The sequence below is a fragment of the Monodon monoceros genome, unplaced genomic scaffold (genome assembly GCF_005190385.1).
Source record: "Monodon monoceros isolate NGI ecotype Baffin Bay Population unplaced genomic scaffold, NGI_Narwhal_1 Super_Scaffold_14, whole genome shotgun sequence".
NCBI lineage: Eukaryota > Metazoa > Chordata > Mammalia > Artiodactyla > Monodontidae > Monodon > Monodon monoceros.
The window spans coordinates 11988069-12009059 of NW_021703770.1; the positions used below are offsets into that span (position 1 = coordinate 11988069).

The window sequence follows — 20991 nt, forward strand, 5'->3', positions numbered from 1 at the left end:
GGTAAGGGGAGGTATTATCAGAGAAAAATTCTGACATAATCCTGCTCCCATCTCATCAATCCTGTATTTTAGGAGTAAGACACACATCTGTCTTTGTATGTGGCTGGGGTGGGTGATGGGGGGGAGGGGGTTTTGAGGACAAATACTATAAATTGCTTAGCAATTCCTTTTTTCTTTTTCATAGTGCTGATATAGATTTCAGCTAACTAGGGAACATTATCGAAAACTCTGAAAGGATATTAAGTCAAAGTGTTCTCTTATCTTTAGCACCATTATCCAGCTGACTTTGGGCATAGCCAAGCAGTTCCAACATGGTGAGGATTGAGGCTGCTTTCTCTGTGTTTTGAGGGAGCTGAGAGGCACTGGGGAAAACATTGCCTATGGTTGGAATTAAGCCTGGGCTGACACCCCAGCACCTCCCTTGCTACACCACCTGGACAGATGACCTCCCCTGGCTTGGGAGGCTGCATTGTATTCATTGGTAAAGTGGGTATAGTATGTCACCTACCAAGCAGGGTTATGGAGTAAGTGGTAATATACATAAATCACCCAGAAGTGGTCCTGGCAGGAAGGTGTATGCTCAGGGATTGGTTGCTGTCATTATCTATTTTCTCTTTTTCTGTTTCGCCCAGTGTTCATGACTCAATCCCAAAATCTCACAGATGAATTTCAGATTGGAGCAGGTTAAGCCAAACAAGCTTAATCAGAGTTAAGATGGTCAGAGGTGGTGCAACATCTGGTTTCGTAATGGTTAACACCATCTGGCCCCAGGTATTTGGGAGAAAATCATAAATATGTGTGTACACACACACACACACACACACACACACACATATCAACAACCCAAGTGCATTTGACTCTGGTTTCTACCCAACCTGACAACCAAAGAATTGAAGCTCTGGACTTTGGTATCATCACAAAGCTACGATCACTTTCTTACCTCCATAGTTAATGTCTCTCTCTACCTGCCCTTTAAGCCTATGGGTATTTTTATTAATGTAATTTTATCACTTTATATCTTATTTTACTTTATTAGCTGTGCCACACGGCTTGCAGGATCTTAGTTCCCTGACCTGGGATCGAACCGTGGGCCCCTGGCAGTAGAGGCACTGAGTCCTAACCACTGGACCACCAGGGAATTCCCAACTTAATATTTTAAAAAATATGTGCTTAGGGCTTCCCTGGTGGCGCAGTGGTTGAGAGTCCGCCTGCCGATGCAGGGCACACAGGTTCGTGCCCCGGTCCGGGAAGATCCCACATGCCGCGGAGCGGCTGGGCTGGTGAGCCACGGCCACTGAGCCTGCGCGTCTGGAGTCTGTGCTTCGCAACGGGAGAGGCCACAACAGCGAGAGGCCCGCGTACCGGAAAAATCAAAACAAAACAAAACAAAACAAAATATATGTGCTTAATATAAAAGAAGTTCAAATACCAAAGTATACATAGTGAAAGTGAAGGATATCCTCCACTGCCTTTTCTCACCCTGTTCCACCTCTAACCAAGGGTTATTGGTATTAAGTGTATTGTGTGTTCCTTCTAGACTTTTTTCTGTAAACATTCATTTATGTTTATCTGCATATATTCTCCCAGTTTTTATAAATTTAATTTTATTTATTTTTTATACAGCAGGTTCTTATTAGTCATCTATTTTATACACATCCGTGTATACATGTCAATCCCAATCTCCCAATTCATCCCCCCACGACCCCCACCCCCTGCCGCTTTCCCCCTTGGTATCCATATGTTTTTTTCTCTACTTCTGTGTCTCAATTTCTGCCTTGCAAACCAGTTCATCTGTACCATTTTCTAGGTTCCACATATATGCATTAATATACAATATTTGTTTTTCTCTTTCTGACTTACTTCATTCTGTATGACAGATGCATCCACGTCTCAACAAATGACCCAATTTCGTTCCTTTTTATGGCTGAGTAATATTCCGTTGTATATATGTACCATTTCTTCTTTATCCATTCTTCTGTCGATGGGCATTTAGCTTGCTTCCATGCCCTGGCTATTGTAAATAGTGCTGCAGTGAACATTGTGGTGTATGTGTCTTTTTGAATTATGGTTTTCTCTGGGTATATGTCCAGTAGTGGGATTCCTGGGTCATATGGTAATTCTATTTTTAGTTTTTTAAGGAACCTCCATACTGTTCTCCATAGTAGCTGTATCATTTTACATTCCCACCAACAGTGCAAGAGGGTTTCCCTTTCTCCACACCCTCTCCAACAATTTGTTGTTTGTAGATTTTCTGATGATGCCCATCCTAACTGGTGTGAGGTGATACCTCATTGTAGTTTTGATTTGCATTTCTCTAATAATTATTGATGTTGAGCAGCTTTTCATGTGCTTCTTGGCCATCTGTATGTCTTCTTTGGAGAAAGATCTACTGCCCATTTTTGGATTGGATTGTTTGATTTTTTAATATTGAGCTGCATGAACTGTTTATATATTTTGGAGATTAATCCTTTGTCCGTTAGTTCATTTGCAAATATTTTCTCCCATTCCGAGGGTTGTCTTTTCATCTTGTTATGGTTTCCTTTGCTGTGCAAAAGCTTTAAAGTTTCATTAGGTTCTATTTGTTTATTTCTGTTTTTATTTCCATTACTCTGGGAGGTGGATCAAAAAAGATCTTGCTGTGATTTATCGCAAAGAGTGTTCTTCCTATGTTTTCCTCTAAGAGTTTTAGAGTGTCTGGTCTTACATTTAGGTCTCTAATCCATTTTGGGTTCATTTTTGTGTATGGTGTTAGGGAGTGTTCTAATTTCATTCTTTTACATGTAGCTATCCAGTTTTCCCAGCACCACTTATTGAAGAGTGTCTTTTCTCCATTGTATATCCTTGCCTCCTTTGTCATAGATTAGTTGACCATAGGTGCGTGGGTTTATCTCTGGGCTTTCTATCTTGTTCCATTAATTGATCTGTACTTCTGTTTTTGTGCCGGTACCATAATGTCTTGATTACTGTAGCTTTGTAGTATAGTCTGAAGTCAGAGAGTCTGATTCCTGCAGTTCTATTTTTTTTACCTCAAGACTGCTTTGGCTATTCGGGGTCGTTTGGGTCTCCATACAAGTTTTAAGATTTTTTTTCTTCTAGTTCTGTAAAAACTGCCATTGGTAATTTGATAGGGATTGCATTGAATCTGTAGATTGCTTCGGGTAGTATAGTCATTTTCACAATATTGATTCTTCCAATCCAAGAACATGGTATATCTCTCCATCTGTTGGTATCATCTTTAATTTCTTTCATCAGTGTCTTATAGTTTTCTGCATACAGGTCTTTTGTCTCCCTAGGTAGGTTTATTCCTAGGTATTTTATTCTTTTTGTTGCAATGGTAAATGGGAGTGTTTCCTTAATTTCTCATTCAGATTTTTCATCATTCGTGTATAGGAATGCAAGAGATTTCTGTGCATTAATTTTGTATCCTGCAATGTTACCAAATTCATTGATTAGCTCTGGTAGTTTTCTGCTGGCATCTTTAGGATTCTCTATGTATAGTATCATGTCATCTGCAAACAGTGACAGTTTTACTTCTTCTTTTCCAATTTGTATTCCTTTTATTTCTTTTTCTTCTCTGATTGCCGTGGCTAGGACTTCCAAAACTATTTTGAAGAACTGTGGTGAGAGTGGACATCCTTGTCTTGTTCCTGATCTTAGAGGAAATGCTTTCAGTTTTTCCCCATTGAGAATGATGCTTGCTGTGGGTTTGTCATATATGGCTTTTATTATGTTGAAGTAGGTTCCTACCATGCACAGTTTCTGGAGAGTTTTTATCATAAATGGGTGTTGAATTTTGTCAGAAGCTTTTTCTGCATCTATTGAGATGATCATATGGTTTTTATTCTTCAGTTTGTTAATATGGTGTACCACATTGACTGATTTGCGTATATTGAAGAATCCTTGCATCCCTGGGATAAGTCGCACTTGATCATGGTGTATGATCCTTTTAATGTGTTGTTGGATTCTGTTTGCTAGTATTTTGTTGAGGATTTTTGCATGTATGTTCATCAGTGATATTGGTCTGTAATTTTCTTTTTTTGTAGTATCTTTGTCTGGTTTTGGTATCAGGGTGATGGTGGCCACATAGAATGAGTTTGGAAGTGTTCCTCTGCAATTTTTTGGAAGAGTTTGAGAAGGATGGCTGTTATCTTTTCTCTAAATGTTTGATAGAATTCAGCTGTGAAGCCACCTGGTCCTGGACTTTTGATTGTTGGAAGATTTTTAATCACAGTTTCTATTTTATTACTTGTGATTGGTCTGTTCATATTTTCTATTTCTTCCTGGTTCAGTCTTCAAAGGTAATACCTTTCCAAGAATTTGCCCATTTCTTCCAGTTTGTCCAGTTGATTGGCATAGAGTTGCTTGGTAGTCTCTTAGGATGCTTTGTATTTCTGTGGTGTCTGTTGTACTTTCTCCTTTTTCATTTCTAATTTTATTGATTTGAGTCCTCTCCCTCTTTTTCTTGATGAGTCTGGCTAATGGTTTATCAATTTTCTTTATCTTCTCATAGAACCAGCTTTTAGTTTTATTGATCTTTGCTATTGTTTTCTTTGTTTCTATTTCATTTATTTCTGCTCTGATCTTTATGATTTCTTTCCTTCTGCTAACTTTGGGTTTTGTTTGTTCTTCTTTCTCCAGTTCCTTTAGGTGTAAGGTTAGATTGTTTACTTGAGATTTTTCTTGTTTCCTGAGGTGGGCTTGTATAGCTATAAACTTCCCTCTTAGAATTGCTTTTGCTTGCATCCCATAGGTTTTGGATCGTCGTGTTTTCATTGTCATTTGTCTCTAGGTATTTTTTGATTTCCTCTTTGATTCCTTCAGTGATCTCTTGGTTTTTTAGTAACGTATTGTTTAACCTCCGTGTGTTTGTGTTTCTTACGTTGTATTCCCTGTAATTGATTTCTAATCTCCTAGTGTTGTGGTCAGAAAAGGTGCTTGATATGATTTCAATATTCTTAAATTTACTGAGGCTTCATTTGTGACCCAAGATGTGATCTATCCTGGGGAATGTTCCATGCTCACTTGAGAAGAAAGTGTAATCTGCTGTTTTTGGATGGAATGTCCTATAAATATCACTTAAATCTCTCTGGTCTATTGTGTCATTTAAAGCTTGTGTTTTCTTATTAATTTCCTGTTTGTATGATCTGTCCACTGGTGTACGTGAGGTGTTAAAGTCCCCCACTATTATTGTGTTACTGTCGATTTCCTCTTTTAGAGCTGTTAGCAGTTGCCTTATGTATTGAGGTGCTCCTATGTTGGGTGCATATATATTTATAATTGTTATATCTTCTTCTTAGATTGGTCTCTTTATCATTATGTAGTGTCCTTCCTTGTCTCTTGTAACATTTTTTATTTTCAAGTCTGTTTTCTCTGATACAAGTATTGTTACTCCAGCTTTCTTTTGATTTCCATTTGCATGGAGTATCTTTTTCCGTCCCCTCACTTTCAGTCTGTATGTGTCCCTAGGTCTTAAGTGGGTCTCTTGTAGACAGCATATAGATGGGTCTTGTTTTTGTTTCCATTCTGCAAGCCTGTGTCGTTTGGTTGGAGCATTTAATCCATTCACGTTTAAGGTAGTTATCAATATGTACTTTCCTATGACTATTTTATGAATTGTTTTGGGTGTGTTTTTGTAGGTCCTTTTCTTCTCTTGTGTTTCCCACTTAGAGAAGTTCCTTTAGCATTTGTTGTAGAGCTGTTTGGTGGTGCTGAATTCTCTTAGCTTTTGCTTGTCTGTAAAGCTTTTGATTTCGCCATCGAATCTGAATGAGATCCTTGCCGGGTAGAGTCATCTTGGTTGTAGGTTCTTCCCTTTCATTGCTTTAAGTATATCATGCCACTCCCGTCTGGCTTGTAGAGTTTCTGCTGAGAAATCAGCTGTTAACCTTATGGGAGTTCCCTTGTATGTTGTCATGTTTCCCTTGCTGCTTTTAATAATTTTTTTGTCTTTAATTTTTGCCAATTTGATTACTATGTGTCTCGGTGTGTTTCTCCTTGGGTTTCTCCTGTATGGAACTCTCTGCACTTCCTGGACTTGGGTGGCTATTTCCTTTCCCATGTTAGGGAAGTTTTTGACTATAATCTCTTCAAATATTTTCTCTGGTCCTTTCTCCCTCTCTTCTCCTTCTGGGACCCCTACAATGCGAATGTTCTTGTGTTTAATGTTATCCCAGTGGTCTCTTAGGCTGTCTTCATTTCTTTTCATCCTTTTTTCTTTATTTTGTTCCACAGCAGTGAATTCCACCATTCTGTCTTCCAGATAACTTATCCATTCTTCTGCCTCAGTTATTCTGCTATTGATTCCTTCTAGCGTATTTTTCATTTCAGTTATTGTATTGTTCATCTCTGTTTGTTTGTTCTTTAATTCTTCTAGATGTTTGTTAAACATTTCTTGCATCTTCTCGATCTTTGCCTCCATTCTTTTTCCGAGGTCCTGGATCATCTTCACTATCATTATCCTGAATTCTTTTACTGGAAGGTTGCCTATCTCCACTTCATTTAGTTGTTTTTCTGGGGTTTTATCTTGTTCCTTCATCTGGTACATAGCCCTCTGCCTTTTCATCTTGTCTGTGTTTCTGTGAATGTGGTTTTTATTCCACAGGTTGCAGGATTGTAGTTCTTCTTGTTTCTCAGATAAATGTTTTTTAATGTCATTTTTGCCCAAGGACTCTGTGTGTCTTGCAGCATTTTTATTCCTCATTTGAATTGTCCTACAGCCCAGCTCTCTTATTCATCCTTTCCTACCCATGTTCTCAAGTTCAGTTGTGGATTATTGCCCAGGATTTCCTTCTCTCTCCCATGGTGCATACAAGTCTGGCTCTGCCACAGGTCAGCTTGAATTCGGATCACTGTTCTACCACTTACCAACCATTGTCACTTTATAGAGTGTTAGAATTTCCTTATCTGAAAAAAGGGGCTTGAAGTAGCACTTTCCAGAGTGTTTGTGAAGATTATATGGAATCATTGGTAAGTTTAGCCATAGTACCAAGCACAGAGTAAATTCCCCTGGAAATGCATACTCATATTGCAAAGGACCCATGTTCATTCTACAGCTGTACCTGTTGTTGAAATATTGAAACACTTTCATATCAGTTGATAAACAGCTGCTTCCCTGAAACCCACCCCTCACCACAGTAGCGCTGTCATCTTCCTGACCACCTGGCCACTGCCCTGGGGCCACCATGGATATTCCTACAGTCCAATAACAGGTAGCTGCCTGTGGAGCCGGGGCCTCCAGCACCCTGCTGCAGCTCTACGTGCAGCATTGTGATTGGTTGATGACTTCTGAAAAATATTAGTTTCTGTAGAATATTAGCTTACTGCCTATAAATACTATGACTCCTGTTTACAAATGACAAAGGAAGCCAGGGGAGAGGAGTAACTTTGCCCAGGGTCACACATAATGACTTAAACTGAAACTATTCAATTTCCAAAACCATGTCCAGTCTCCATGGAGTCAAGCCCCAGTCACTAAGTGTGGTTCAGCCCCTGTGACCTTGGACAGGGGACTACATCTCTTAGAGGGGGCCAGAGTGAGAATGATTCTTCTGGCTTCCCTTTCTCTCCAGGCATTGAACAGTGCCAATATAGGGGAATTTTCCTTGTCTTTTTGTTCAGGGCAAATAAGTTGAGCAGTCAATTTTAGGCCAGATATCAAACTCAACTTGTTAATTATTCACAGAGTTGATCACTCTGCTCTGTTCCTGAAACTGCTAAACCAGCTGAGACAAAGCAGAACTACAACGCTGGTAAAATAAACTTTTTGAAAAGAACTTGTTGAAGCAGAGCATACAGATACTTTTAGAGAGGGAATGTGAGCCAATGAAAGCAAAGACACATAGTGAAAGGAGCCAGAGAGACGCCACTTAATGAGCTGTGTGCTACTGGGCAGATCACGTACTAGGTAACCTTGGTTTCATCATTTGGTAAATGAGAATAAGTACCTTGAAGAGTTATTTAGAGGCAGATACAGTAGGTGCACAGCCCCAAGCTCTGTGCCTGGCACCAGGAGTGAGAGCCAAAATATCTCCTAACCTAGACCACAGGACCCTGAAGAAACCAGGGTCACTGTGAATCAGCCTTCCAAAGGCTCCCGGAGGGCCCCAGCAGGCCAGGAGTGAACCTTTACCTTGTGGGATCATGGGGGCAAGGATGAGACTGTTGACCAACCAGGATGGAAATCTTTTATCTGCTGTGCTCACAAGTCCCAGCTGAAGAGCAGCCCTGCCTGGCAGTAAAAGAAAGTGCTCAGGCACCATCAGGTCCACTCTTCATTACTGGAGAAAGAGGGAAGGACAAGAGACGGCTAATAATTGTGGGGTTGGTTTGTTTCCAATGGTACAGAAGGGGTAAAGAGAAGGTTGAAGCCCTTCTCCTTCCTACTTCCCATCCTTACTCCCAAGAAATAACAATTAGTAGCAGATTCTTGTATCTTTTTCTATAAATGAGTCATTAGCCTTCCTTCCTTCCATACACATGGAATTATAATAATGGTTAATATTTAGCATGTGCTTGCTATGTGCCTCAGAATATTTTAAGCATCTTATATAGACTGTATGTTATTTAACCTTCATGACAACTCTGTGAAATAGGTACTGCTTTTATTTTCATTTTTTAGCTGGGGAAACTGAGGCACGGAGAGGTTAAAGCACTTGCCTAAAGTCACACAGTAGGTAGGGACAGGAAAAAGAACCCAGGAAGTCAACGTATATCTATCTTATTCTGTTTTATGCTTGTATAGCGTCTCAGTATGAATGAATGATAGTTTATTTAACTTATTGTTGGATATCGAAGTTGTCCAAATCTGTTCTAACAATCACAGCTCCACCAAACATCTTTGTGTATTTATCTTTGTTTTAACTTGTATTTGATGTCTACTTTGTGCCAGGCACTCTGGGACACTCTTGACAGGCATTTTGTCATTTAATGCTCACACTCCATGAGGTTAGGAGCCATTCATTTTGCAGGGAAGGCTATTGAGACTCCTAGTCATTAAGTAACTTGCCCAAGGTCCCAGAGTTGGTAAATGGCAGAAGGTGAAAATGAACTCAGGCTCTCTGATTTCAGGGTCTATAATACCACAGTTGCTATGGAAACTACATGGTTGTATGTGAAAATGCCCACGAGGAATTCACACATATACAGGAATCTCCTTTTAATAACGTTACCCTTTTATATTTTTTCTTCTGTATTAATCTCACTGAGGCCAGTTTTCATACCTATAAAAGAGAGTTAATAATACCTATTACTATGGACTGAATTGTGTTCCCATTACCCCAATGTGTTGGTATTTGGAAGTGGAGCCTTTTAGAGATAATTAGGTTTAGATGAGGTCGTGAGGGTGGAGTCCCCTTGATGGGATTGGTGTCCTTATATGAAGAGACACCAGAAATCTTGCTTCCCCTCTCTCTCTCTGTCTCTCTCCACCATGTGAGCAGTCATCAAGAAGTTGTCCATCTGCAAACCAGGAAGTGGGTCTTTACCAGAACCTGACATACTGGCACCTTGATCATAGACTTCTAGCTTCCAGAACTGTGAGAAATAAGTTTCTGTTGTTTGGGAATTCCTGGATGGTCCAGTGGTTAAGACTTGGTGCTTTCACTGCCATGGCCCTGGGTTCAATCCCTGGTCTGGGATCTAAGATCCCGCAAACTGTGCAGCACGGCCTAAATAAATAAATAAATTTCTGTTGTTTAAACCACCAGTCTATGGTATTTCATTCATTATGTTACCCTGAGCAAATTAATACACCTCCCTTATAAAATTATTTTGAAGATTAACAGAAACAACAAGGTAAACCATCGAGAATAATTTCTAGCATAAATTATGGAGTTATTGTATGCTAGGTATTATTTTAAGAGCTTCGAATGTGCATTAGTTTTCTAGTGTTGCCATAACAAAATATCACAAACTGGGTGGCTGAAAACAATGGAAATGTATTCTTTCACAGTTTTGGAGGTTAGACATCTGAAATCAAGGTGTTGACAGGGCCAAAGTCCCTTAAAAGCCTCTGGGGGAGGATTCTTTCTTGCTTCTTCCTAGCTTCTGGTAGCCCAGGCGTTCCTTGGCTTGTGGTAGGATAACTCCAGTCTCTGCCTCCATTGTCAAATGGCATTTTCCCTGTGTGTTTGTGTTTTCATATGGCCATCTTCTTATAAAGACATCAATCCTATTGGAGGGAGGGCCTACCTTACTCCAGTATAACCTCATCTTAACTGATTACATCTATTGATACAGTGACCTTATTTCCAAATAAAATCCCGTTCTGAGATATTGAAGGTTAGGACTTTAGCATATCTTTTCTGAAGGGAACAATTCATCCCATCGCAGTACATCTTACCTCATTCAATCTCCATGGCAACCCAACGAAGCAGATATTATTACATTAGTTTTAGAGATGAGGCCATGGAGGCTCAGAGAGCTCACGTAACTTGTCCAAGGAAGAGTGACTAAGCAAGTATGTGCTCTACTACTTCTTGGCTACTAGAGTTTAGGGGCATAGTAAGCACTCAGAAAAATATGAGTTTATTACTCTTTTTGTTTGTTCATTTGTTTTATTTTGAAATGCCTTACAAATGACCATATTACCCCAGAGTAAGGGTAAGCGAACTTTTTTTCTGAAAAGGGACAGACAGTAAGTGTTTTAGTTTTTGCAGGTGATGTGGTCAGTCTCTGTTGCAACTACTGAACTCCGCTATTGTAGCACGGAGCTAGCCAAAGATAATATGTAAGCAAATGACCATGACTGTGTTCCAGTAAAACATTATTTACAAATAGACAGGGTTTATCTATTCAACAGTTGATGGACATTGGGTTGCCTCCACATTTTGGCAATTGTGATGAATAATGTTGCTATTTGATAGTGTCTTTCAAAGCCCAAAGCTTTTAAATTTTGATGAAGTTCAAATTATCTATCTTTTTCTTTTATTTCTTATGCTTTTGGTGTCCTAAGAATGAATTGCTTAACCTGAGACCATGAAGACTTACTCTTAGGTTTCCTTCTAAGAGTAGCCTGATATTTTTCTCGTCCATTTTGAGTTAACTTTTATACATGGTGTTGACTAGTTTCATTCTTTTTCGTGTAGTTATCCAGTTGTCCTAGCACAATTCGTTGAAAACACTGTTCTTTTCCCCACTGTATTATCTTGGCACTCTTGTCAAAAGTCAATTGACCATAAATGTAAGGGTTTATTTCTGGACTCTCAATTCTATTCCATTGATCTGTATGCCTGTCATTAAGCCAGTTCCTCACTGTCTCGATTACTGTTGCTGTGTTATAAGTTTTGAAATCAAGAAGTGTGACTCCTCCAGCTGTGTACTTTCATTTCAAGATTGTTTTCACTTTTCAGGGCCCTTGGATTCCCATATACATTTTAAGATCACCTTGTCAATTTCTTCAAAAAAGCCAGCTGGGCTTTTGACAGAGGTTGCAATGAATCTGCAAATAAAATTTGGGAGTATTACCATTTTAACAATATTATTTTTTCTAATCCATGAACATGAGATATCTTTCCATTTATTTGTGCCTTCATTAATTTACTGTAATGGTGTTTTGTAGATTTTAGTGTACAAGTGTTGTACTTCTTTTGTTAAATTTACTAAGTATTCTATTCTTCTTGATGCTACTATAAATGGAACTGTTTTCTTAATTATAGTTTCGGATAGTTCATTGTAAGTATACAGAAATATATTTGATTTCTGTATACTGATTTTGTAGCTTGTAATCTTGCTGAATTCATTTATTTGTCTTAATATCTTTTTAGTCAACTCCTTACTTTTTTCTATGAACAAAGTCATGCTATCTGCAAATAGAGATAGTTTTCTTCTTCCTTTTCAGTCTGGATGCCTTTTATCTCTTTTCCTTGTTTAAATGTTCTGGCAAGAACTTCCAGAGCAATATTGAATAGAAATGGCAAGAGCAGGTACCTTGTCTTGTTCCTAAACTTAGGGGGAAAAACTTTCAGTCTTTCACTGTTATCTAAGATGTTAGCTGTGTTTTTTTCATAGATGCCTCTCATCATTTGAGGAAGTTTCTTTCTGTTCTTAGATTGAGTGTTTTTACCATGAAAGAGTGTTGGATTTTGTCAAATTGTTTTTTCAGCTATTGAGATGACACTGTGATTTTTAAACTTTATTCTATTGATATAGTGTGTTATATTAATTTCTTTCTGTATGTTGAACCAACCTTTCATTCCTGAGATGATCTTATTCATGGTATATGATCCTTTTTATATGTTGGTGAATTCAGTTTGTTAGTAATTTTTGAGGATCTTTTGTCTGTGTTCGTATGGGATATTGATCTGTAGTTTCCTTTTTTTGTGATGTCTTTGATTTGGTATCAGGATAATGCAAGCCTCATAGAATTGTGTCCCATAGGTCTCTGTTTATTTCCTTTGATTACTTTCTATTTATACCAAGTAATCTTAATTGACCTGTCTTTAAGCTTACTAATTCTTTGACCTGCTCAAGTCTGCATTTGGGCATACTTTATATCTTTTAGTTGATGGTCTCTGTTTGATGACACATTTTTCTCATACTTTAATTCTTTAGAAATGGTTTCTTTGAGTTCTTTGAATATACTTACGATAACTGATTTAAGTCTTTATCTAGTAAATCTGTCTTTCTAGTAACGTCTGGGCTTTCTCAGGGACAGTTTCTGTAAACTATTTTTTTCCCTTTGGGCCATATGTTCCTGTTTCTTTGTATTTCTTATATGTTTTGCTATTGTTATTGAAAATTGGACTTTTTATCAAAACAAACAATTTTTTATTGAAGTATAGTTGATTAGCAATGTTCTATTAGTTTCAGGTGTACAGCAAAATGATTCAGTTATACATCTATCCATCTATCTCTCTGTGTACATATGTCTGTTCTTTTTCAGATTCTTTTCCATTATAGGTTATTACAAGATATTGAATATAGTTCCCTGTACCATACAGTAGGTCCTTGTTGTTTATCTGTTTTATATATAGTAGTGTGCATCTGTTAATCCTAAACTCCTAATTTATCCCTCCATCCCCCTTCCCTTTTGGTAACCATAAATTTGTTTTCTATGTCTGTGAGTCTATTTCTGTTTTGTAAATAAGTTCATTTGTATCATTTTTTTTAGATTCCATGTGTAAGTGATATCATATGATATTTGTCTTTTTCTGTCTTAGTTCACTTAGTATGATAATTTCTAGGTCCATCCATGTTGCTGCAAATGGCATTATTTCATTCTTTTTATGGCTGAGTAATGTTCCATTGTATGTATATACCACATCTTTTTTATCCATTCTTCTGTTGATGGATATTTAGGTTGCTTCCATGTCTTGGCTATTGTAAATAGTGCTGCTATGAACACTGGGGTACATGTATCTTTTTTTCTTTTTTAATACTTATTTATTTGGCTGGGCCATATCTTAGTTGTGGCATGCAGGATCTAGTTCCCTGACCAGGGATCGAACCTGGGCCCCCTGGCTTGGGAGCGTGGAGTCTTAGCCCCTGGACCACAAGGGAAGTCCCTGTATCTTTTTTTTTTTTTTTTTTTTTTTTGCGGTACGCGGTCCTCTCACTGTTGTGGCCCCTCCCGTTGCGGAGCACAGGCTCCGGACGCGCAGGCTCAGCGTCCATGGCTCACGGGCCCAGCCGCTCCGCGGCATGTGGGATCCTCCCGGACTGGGGCACGAACCCACGTCCCCTGCATCGGCAGGTGGACTCTCAACCACTGTGCCACCAGGGAAGACCCCCTGTATCTTTTTGAAATAGTTTTCATCTTTTCTGGGTATATGTCCAGGGGTGGGATTGCTGGGTCATATGGTAACTCTGAAAATTGGATATTTTAAACAGCACAATGTGTCAACTCTGGAAGTAAGATTCTCTCTCACCTTTGTGCTTTGTTGTTGTTGCTGCTGTTTGGTTTTTTTTAGTGACTTTCTTGGACTAATTCTGTAAAACCTGTATTCTTTTGTCATTTGTGGCCACCAAAGTCTCTGTTCAGTTTGCTTAGTGCTTAGCTAATGACTGGATAGAGATTTCCTAAAATTCCTTGAACTAATAATCTCCCAGCGTTTTTTTTTTTAACTTCTTTATTGCGGTATAATTGCTTTACAATGTTGTGTTAATTTCTGCTGTATAACAAAGTGAATCAGCGATATGTATACATATATCCCCATATCCCCTCCCTCTTGCGTCTCCCGCCCACCCTCCCTATCCCACCCCTCTAGGTGGTCACAAAACACCGAGCTGATCTCCCTGTGCTATATGGCTGCTTCCCACTAGCTATCGGTTTTACATTTGGTAGTGTATATACGTCCATGCCACTTTCTCACTTTGTCCCAGCTTACCCTTCCCCCTTCTATGTCCTTAAGTCCACTCTGTATGTCTGCATCTTTATTCCTGTCCTGCCCCTAGGTTCTTTTTTTTTTTAGATTTTATATATATATATATATAAGCATACGGTATTTGTTTTTCTCTTTCTGACTTACTTCACTTTGTATGACAGACTCTAGGTCCATCCCCCTCACTATAAATAACTCAGTTTCATTTCTTTTTATGGCTGAGTAATATTCCATTGTATATATGTGCCACATCTTCTTTATCCATTCATCTGTCGATGGACATTTAGGTTGCTTCCATGACCTGGCTATTGCAAATAGTGCTGCAATGAACATTGTGGTACATGACTCTTTTTGAATTATGGTTTTCTCAGGGTATATGCCCAGTAGTGGGATTGCTGGGTCATATGGTAGTTCTATTTTTAGTTATTTTAAGGAACCTCCATACTGTTCTCCATAGTGGCTGTACCAATTCACATTCCCACCAACAGTGCAAGAGGGTTCCCTTTTCTCCACACCCTCTCCAGCATTTATTGTTTGTAGATTGTTTGCTGATAGCCATTCTGACTGGTTTGAGGTGATACCTTACTTTAGTTTTGATTTGCATTTCTCTAATGATTAGTGATGTTGAGCATCCTTTCATGTGTGTGTTGGCAGTCTGTATATCTTCTTTGGAGAAATGTCTATTTAGGTCTTCTGCCCATTTTTGGATTGGGTTGTTCGTTATTTTGATATTGAGCTGCATGAGCTGCTTGTATATTTTTCTCCCAGCATTTTTAAGGCGTGTGTGTGTGTGTGTGTGTGTGTGTGTGTGTGTGTGTGTGATGTATTATGTTTTAAGTGCTCTAGCAGCCAGTTTACAACTCCAACTTATCCTAAACTTCTTGCTCATACAGAGACTCAAGATAACCGTAGGTGAGAGAGTAGACTTTATCGAGTCCTCCCTAGATGTATGCAGTTCTGAAAATGCACATGGGTTTCTGGATTTCCAGGAATATGCTGGAGCTTTTCAAAGACCCCTGTGGGCATCTCATTATCCAGTTGTTCTTTTTAAAATTTCTGGTTAGCCCCAACTGTTAGCGCCAACTGTTAAAGTATCCTCAGGTAGCTGTGATATTAAACAATTGCCATTAATTGTATTTGACAAGTAGTCTCTGGGTAGGGCTCTTCACAAAAAGCAAGCTCTGATTAGGTCAAATAAAGACAATCCCTGAAAATGGAGCTTTTTAGTGAACTGCCAGACAGGTCAAATAGTGATAGTTTTCTAGAAATGGGGCTTCTGGGGCGCTCCAAATCCATTTTACTTCCTTCGGTAACAATTTAGCTGCTGTTTTTCACATCTATTGTAGTTGTGAGCCTGTTGGCTTTCAGTGCTGCTGAAGAGCTAGGGAGAGGGTGATGGGCACAGGTTAAAATGCCATAAGGCTCACTGTCCTTGCTGAGATTCAGCCATTTTTCTTGAATAAATACTCCTTGGATTGTTGCAAGCCTTTGGTGATTTTTCAGAGTTCTAAAAAAGTTTATTTTGACAGTTATACAGCGTTCTCATTGCTTTTATGGAGGAGTGTATTTCAGAGGTCGCCCTCAATCTGCCGTTTTAAGAACAGTTGATTGTATGTTTGGTTTTTATAGCTATATGTCAGATTATCACACACTTAGCAGCTAAAACAACCCCCAGGTATTATGTTATAGTTTTTGTAGGTTAGAAGTCCTGGCACAGAGTAACTGGGTCTTACAAGGCAGAAGTCAGTGTTTTGGTTGGACTATATGTTCTCTTCCTGAGCCCAGGGTCTTCTTTCACACTCATTCAGGTTGTTGGCAGAATTTAAATTGTTGTCGTAGGACTGAGGTCCCTGTTTTGCTGCTGGCTGATTCATCTCAGCTCCTGGAAGCCACCTTTAGGTCTAAACCATGACCTAGAAGCATACTTTCTCAAAGCCAGTAGGAAGAATATTTCTCCAGCCTGTTAAGCTTGAGTCTTATATAACCTAATCATGGGAGTGAATATCCTATCATATTCACAGGACATTCTCAAGGAAAGGGGAGTATATAAAGTATATTTACTAGGAGGTGAGATTCTTGGGTGCCATCTTAGAATTCTGCCTTCGTTAGGCTTAATTGTGGGCTTTTAAGCATTTGGCTACAAAAGATATCATTTCCAGCTCTACTTCATTTGTCTAGAACTGTTTCATATAAATTAATCTAATATAATCTTTACAATAACCCTCTGAGATAGGCAAGGACGGTGTTCCTAATCCCATTTTAGAGCTGTGAACCAAAAGGCTCAGAGAGATTATATGATTTGCTCATGGACACACAGCTAGTGGGGGGCAAATTAATTCCTCAGACTCTAGGTAGAGTGCCCTCTGCCCTACCCCATACCTGTTCAGTCCTTTGAGTTTTGTTACATGGCAATGAGGATGTTAGTACCTGAGGCTTCTTTAAGGGACTTTGTCTCTGAAACAGTCTCCCTCTGGGCTCCTGTATCTCCTGCATGTGTATTTGGGAAGAATACCTGAGCATAGAAAATAGTATTAACCAGGAGTTTTGATAAAATGGAGTTTTCAGGGGTGAATTGCAATTTAAATAGCTGAAAAATTCCATTTACTTCCAGCAATGTATTCTGAATGCTCCCTCTGGCCCAGCTCAAGGGGAGCAGACAGTCATCTCCTGCAGAAAGTAAATGGAACTTTTTTTTTTTCTTCAAAGGGCCTTGAAATCAGCAGTCTCGAGGCTGGCAGTGGGGCCTCAGTGAAGACGTCATCAGAAGGAACAGCAGAAGGTTCTGAAGGTAGCCAGGCATCGAACAAACTCACTCTCACTTGAATTTGATGGTTTTGCAAGTGGTAGAAAAAATTAACCATTTAAGACCAGCTTTCCAACCTTCCTATACTTAATCTCCTGGTTCAGTATATCCAATTTAAAAGATGATGGGGTTTCATTAGTTCCAATTCAACCCTTTTAATTATTCTGTGTCTTTCTACAGCAGTGCACATGGCTGTTTGTAGACTGCATTAATCAATCCTCCAAATTTCTGAGGGCAGCAGAGATGGGATATTGGTTCCCTCTCCAGATTCCTTTTACCTGGCCCCTGTACCAATTCCCCAGCTGCTGGGAGAAGGTGGTTCTCACCTTCTAGAAAGGCCAGCCCCCTTGCCTCAAAGTTGCAGTAACTTGGGTGGCTTTCATGCTCCAGAGCTCCCTGCGTGGTTGGGCTGAGGCTGGATCCAGCTGAGACCACATATTTGCTTAGCTGCCTCCCCTGCCCATCCTTCTTCCTGTACTTCCTGTCTCCTGAGAGCCCTCCACATTCACTGAATATAATTCAGTGAATCACATTCACCCAAATCACTGTCTCAGGTGCTGCTTCGATGGCAGTGACCTAAGACAGATAGTAAAGAAGTTCTGCTGTACCATTCCAATATCTAAGTTAAAAAAATACACATATGTATGTATGTGTATATATATATATACATCTCCAGGAATTAAAGGCTTTGCTTACAGAAACATCCATTTAAATAATATGGAGGTCATTTACCCCTCAACCTCAGTTATCTGGAATATAGCCACGAATATAGAAAAGGCCTACATGTAACCGATTTAGATATTGTAAAATGAAAGGCAGTCTGTACTTTCATCATTGAAAACAAGTGCAGGTTTTGGTGCCTGACAGATACACAAATGAATGACCCCTATTGCATGTCCTGGGCAAGCAAGCCTGGGTAAGCTTGTAACCTCTCCAGCTCTGTTTCCTGTCTGTGATACGAGTGTCACTTCACACACTCACAGTGTTTCTGGGAAAACAAAGGGTACGATACATTAAATGGGTTAACAAAACCCAGAGCTTTCTTTTATTATTAAGGTCTTCGTGTAACAGGGAGCATGCTATTTCAGTCTGGTTACAGGCCAGTTTCTGTTTCAAAGCTGAGGCTGAGAGCAGATGCTTTTTCACGCACAAAACAAACAAACACTCACCAGCTGCAAGTAAACCAAAACTGAACTTTGATGTTTCTCACCACACTGAGTCCCATTTGCAGAGGAAGGGGATGAATCGCTAAACCGAGGAGAACGTGGTGGGTTACAGTTCTCCAGGCATGGAGAGATAGGCATGGACAGCAAAGAGAAGGAGGCATTGTCCTGGGCTCCTGGAGTTTGCTGAGCCCCAGGAGCTGGGTCACCCTCATTCAGACAGAAGAAGGGCAGCAAATGTGGGAGGTGGCTCATGTCAGCATTGGTTAAATCTGGGCAACAGGTGATCTATGGATGTTTGTCTTATTCTCTGTAATTCTTTGGAGGTTTGAAATATTTAAAAATGAAAAGTAACATAAGAGTAGAGGTAACAAAGGATTAAATGAGAATGATTAAATTCACTTTGTGAATGAACTAAGCATGGTTTAATTTATACTACCCTTAACTCAAATTCATATAAACACACCTTGTGCATGCATGTGGATTTCTATTCATATATGTATATGTCCCTCTATATCTTTTTACATAACATATATAATCATGTATGATTTTATATATATGTATATATGTATATATATATATATTTTTTACACACATGATTTTAACTGAATCTTCTGCCAGCTTACATGGCATCTGTCCCAGGTTAGTGAATGAGGAAATGCTTTGTTCCTGTGTCTCCTCTACAGATGTCTATTTCTCCCCAGATTTCAGGTTAGCTTCATAGCCTCAGTTCTTTGATGGGTTTAAGAAAAGTTGTTAACTTGCAGCTTGTCCATCTTTTTTCATGTTGTAAAGATTGGAGCAATGTTCATTCCAGCTTTCTCTATCTCTGAGCTGAAACCAGAAGTCTTTGCATTAAAATTGTGAATCTAAAAATGTGCCCTGCTCGCAGTGGTTGAGAGTCTGCCTGCCGATGCAGGGGACACGGGTTCACGCCCCGGTCCGGGAAGATCCCACATGCCGCGGAGCGGTTGGGCCCGTGAGCCATGGCCACTGAGCCTGCGCGTCCCGAGCCTGTGCTCCACAACGGGAGAGGCCACAACAGTGAGAGGCCTGCGTACCACAAAAATAAATAAATAAATAAATAAAATAAATAAAATAAAAATGTGCCCTGCTTTAGAAAGCTTTCCTCCTTTGTTTTAAACAGTTATTGTTATTTAGTTTCCTTTCCGCAGGTTTCTAGTGAAGTTGAACCTCTGTTCTGCTCTTCATCGGTCATTTGTAGCACCCTGCCCCCCTGCCAGATCCAGTGTGGTCCGGATCTACTCTTGGGAGTCCTGGGAGGAACCTGGGGGTGCCAGACTGGGAGGAAGGTGTGGTGGGTGATTCTGGGAGGCAAGAGAATTGATGTAGGTGGTTCCTAGTTCCAATCATCGGCTCTTTCCTTAGGCTTTATTCATCTCTGGGGCTAAAGTCTCTGCAACACTCCCCTCCATTCCTCCAGGGCCTGAGCTGTCCACTCCAGGATCATGTATTTTAACTAGTACTTCATTCTCTACAGAGACTCAAGCCAGAAGAGCTTCAGAATTGGACCCTGACCTTCTGTCAGGGAAAGCAGCATCTAAGGCAGAGTGACGAAGCCAGGATCAGTCAGGGTCCTGGGAGAAGACATCGCCTTCAGGTTGGTCATGCTCAAGGAGAGTTCAATTGAGAGATTATGATGCTGTGAGTGTGTATAAGGAAACCCTGATGGAAGAAGCAATACCAGGGCTATTAAGAGCAAGGTTCCTTTCTCACCCCAAGGTCTGTGGTATATGGAGCAGGGACAGAGGGGGCCTGTATGGGGAAAGCTGCGTGACCTGAGCCAGACCCAAGGTGGAGAGAGGTGGCCAGTTCCAGGCGCGACTGAGAATAAACACCCACCTCACTCTCCTCCCTCCCTCTTTCTTCTGCTGGTGTTTAAAATTGGCCAAAGCCAATTAGAAGCCAAATGGCAAGGGAGCCCATTGATGGCTTCTTTTTTTAATTTCTAATTTTAATTTAATTTTTATTTATCTATTTATTTTTGGTTGCATTGGGTCCTCGTTGCTGCACGCGGGCTTTCTCTAGTTGCGGCAAGTGGGGGCTACTCTTCATTGCAGTGCATGGGCTTCTCATTGCGGTGGCTTCTCTTGTTGCGGAGCACAGGCTCTAGGTGTGTGAGCTTCAGTAGTTGTGGCATGCGGGCTCAGTAGTTGTGGCTCGCAGGCTTAGTTGCTCCGCAGCATGTGGGATCTTCCTGGATCAGGGCTCGAACCCGTGTCCCCTGCATTGGCAGGTAGATTCTTAACCACTGCACCACCAGGGAAGTCCCCCATTGATGGCTTTTCCAGGTCAGTCTCTTGGGGCACAGAGAAGATGCAGAGAGGACCTGGGAGGGTCAACTGAACACATCCAGCATGAAAGCCATGGAGACCACACCTCAGTAGGTATTCATATGGCTATTTAAGAACTTTTGAATTAAGACCAAAATACTGGATAATGATAATTATTGTGCTCTCGTAATTCAATCACTTCTTTGCGTTACCCTATAGTATTGTTACCTCCACAAAATCCAAGGCAGAGAGTGATTAATAATTTGCCCCGAACTATATAGCTAGAAAGACTGGTGAGGAAAAGTGTATACAGCTCCAAAGTCCTTGCTTATGACTACTACACTCTACAAATTTATTTGACCCTTTTCTTGGGCAATCCCTTGGAGCGAGACTCTTCTCCCTCAACATTCTAA

At 40.0% G+C, this 20991-nt stretch overlaps 1 protein-coding gene across 2 annotated transcripts in view; it reads left to right on the forward strand.

The window, feature by feature from the left end:
• LRATD2 (LRAT domain containing 2) overlaps window positions 1-20991 on the forward strand; it is a 92518-nt gene that overhangs the window by 11442 nt on the left and 60085 nt on the right. Inside the window, exon 3 of one of the 2 annotated variants that reach the window (XR_003793597.1) lies at window positions 17025-17072. The exons of the other annotated variant lie outside the window; for it this stretch is intronic. The gene's annotated coding sequence lies outside the window, so the exon portion shown is untranslated. Of the gene's footprint in view, window positions 1-17024; window positions 17073-20991 lie in introns of those variants that run through there. 2 annotated transcript variants of the gene reach the window in all.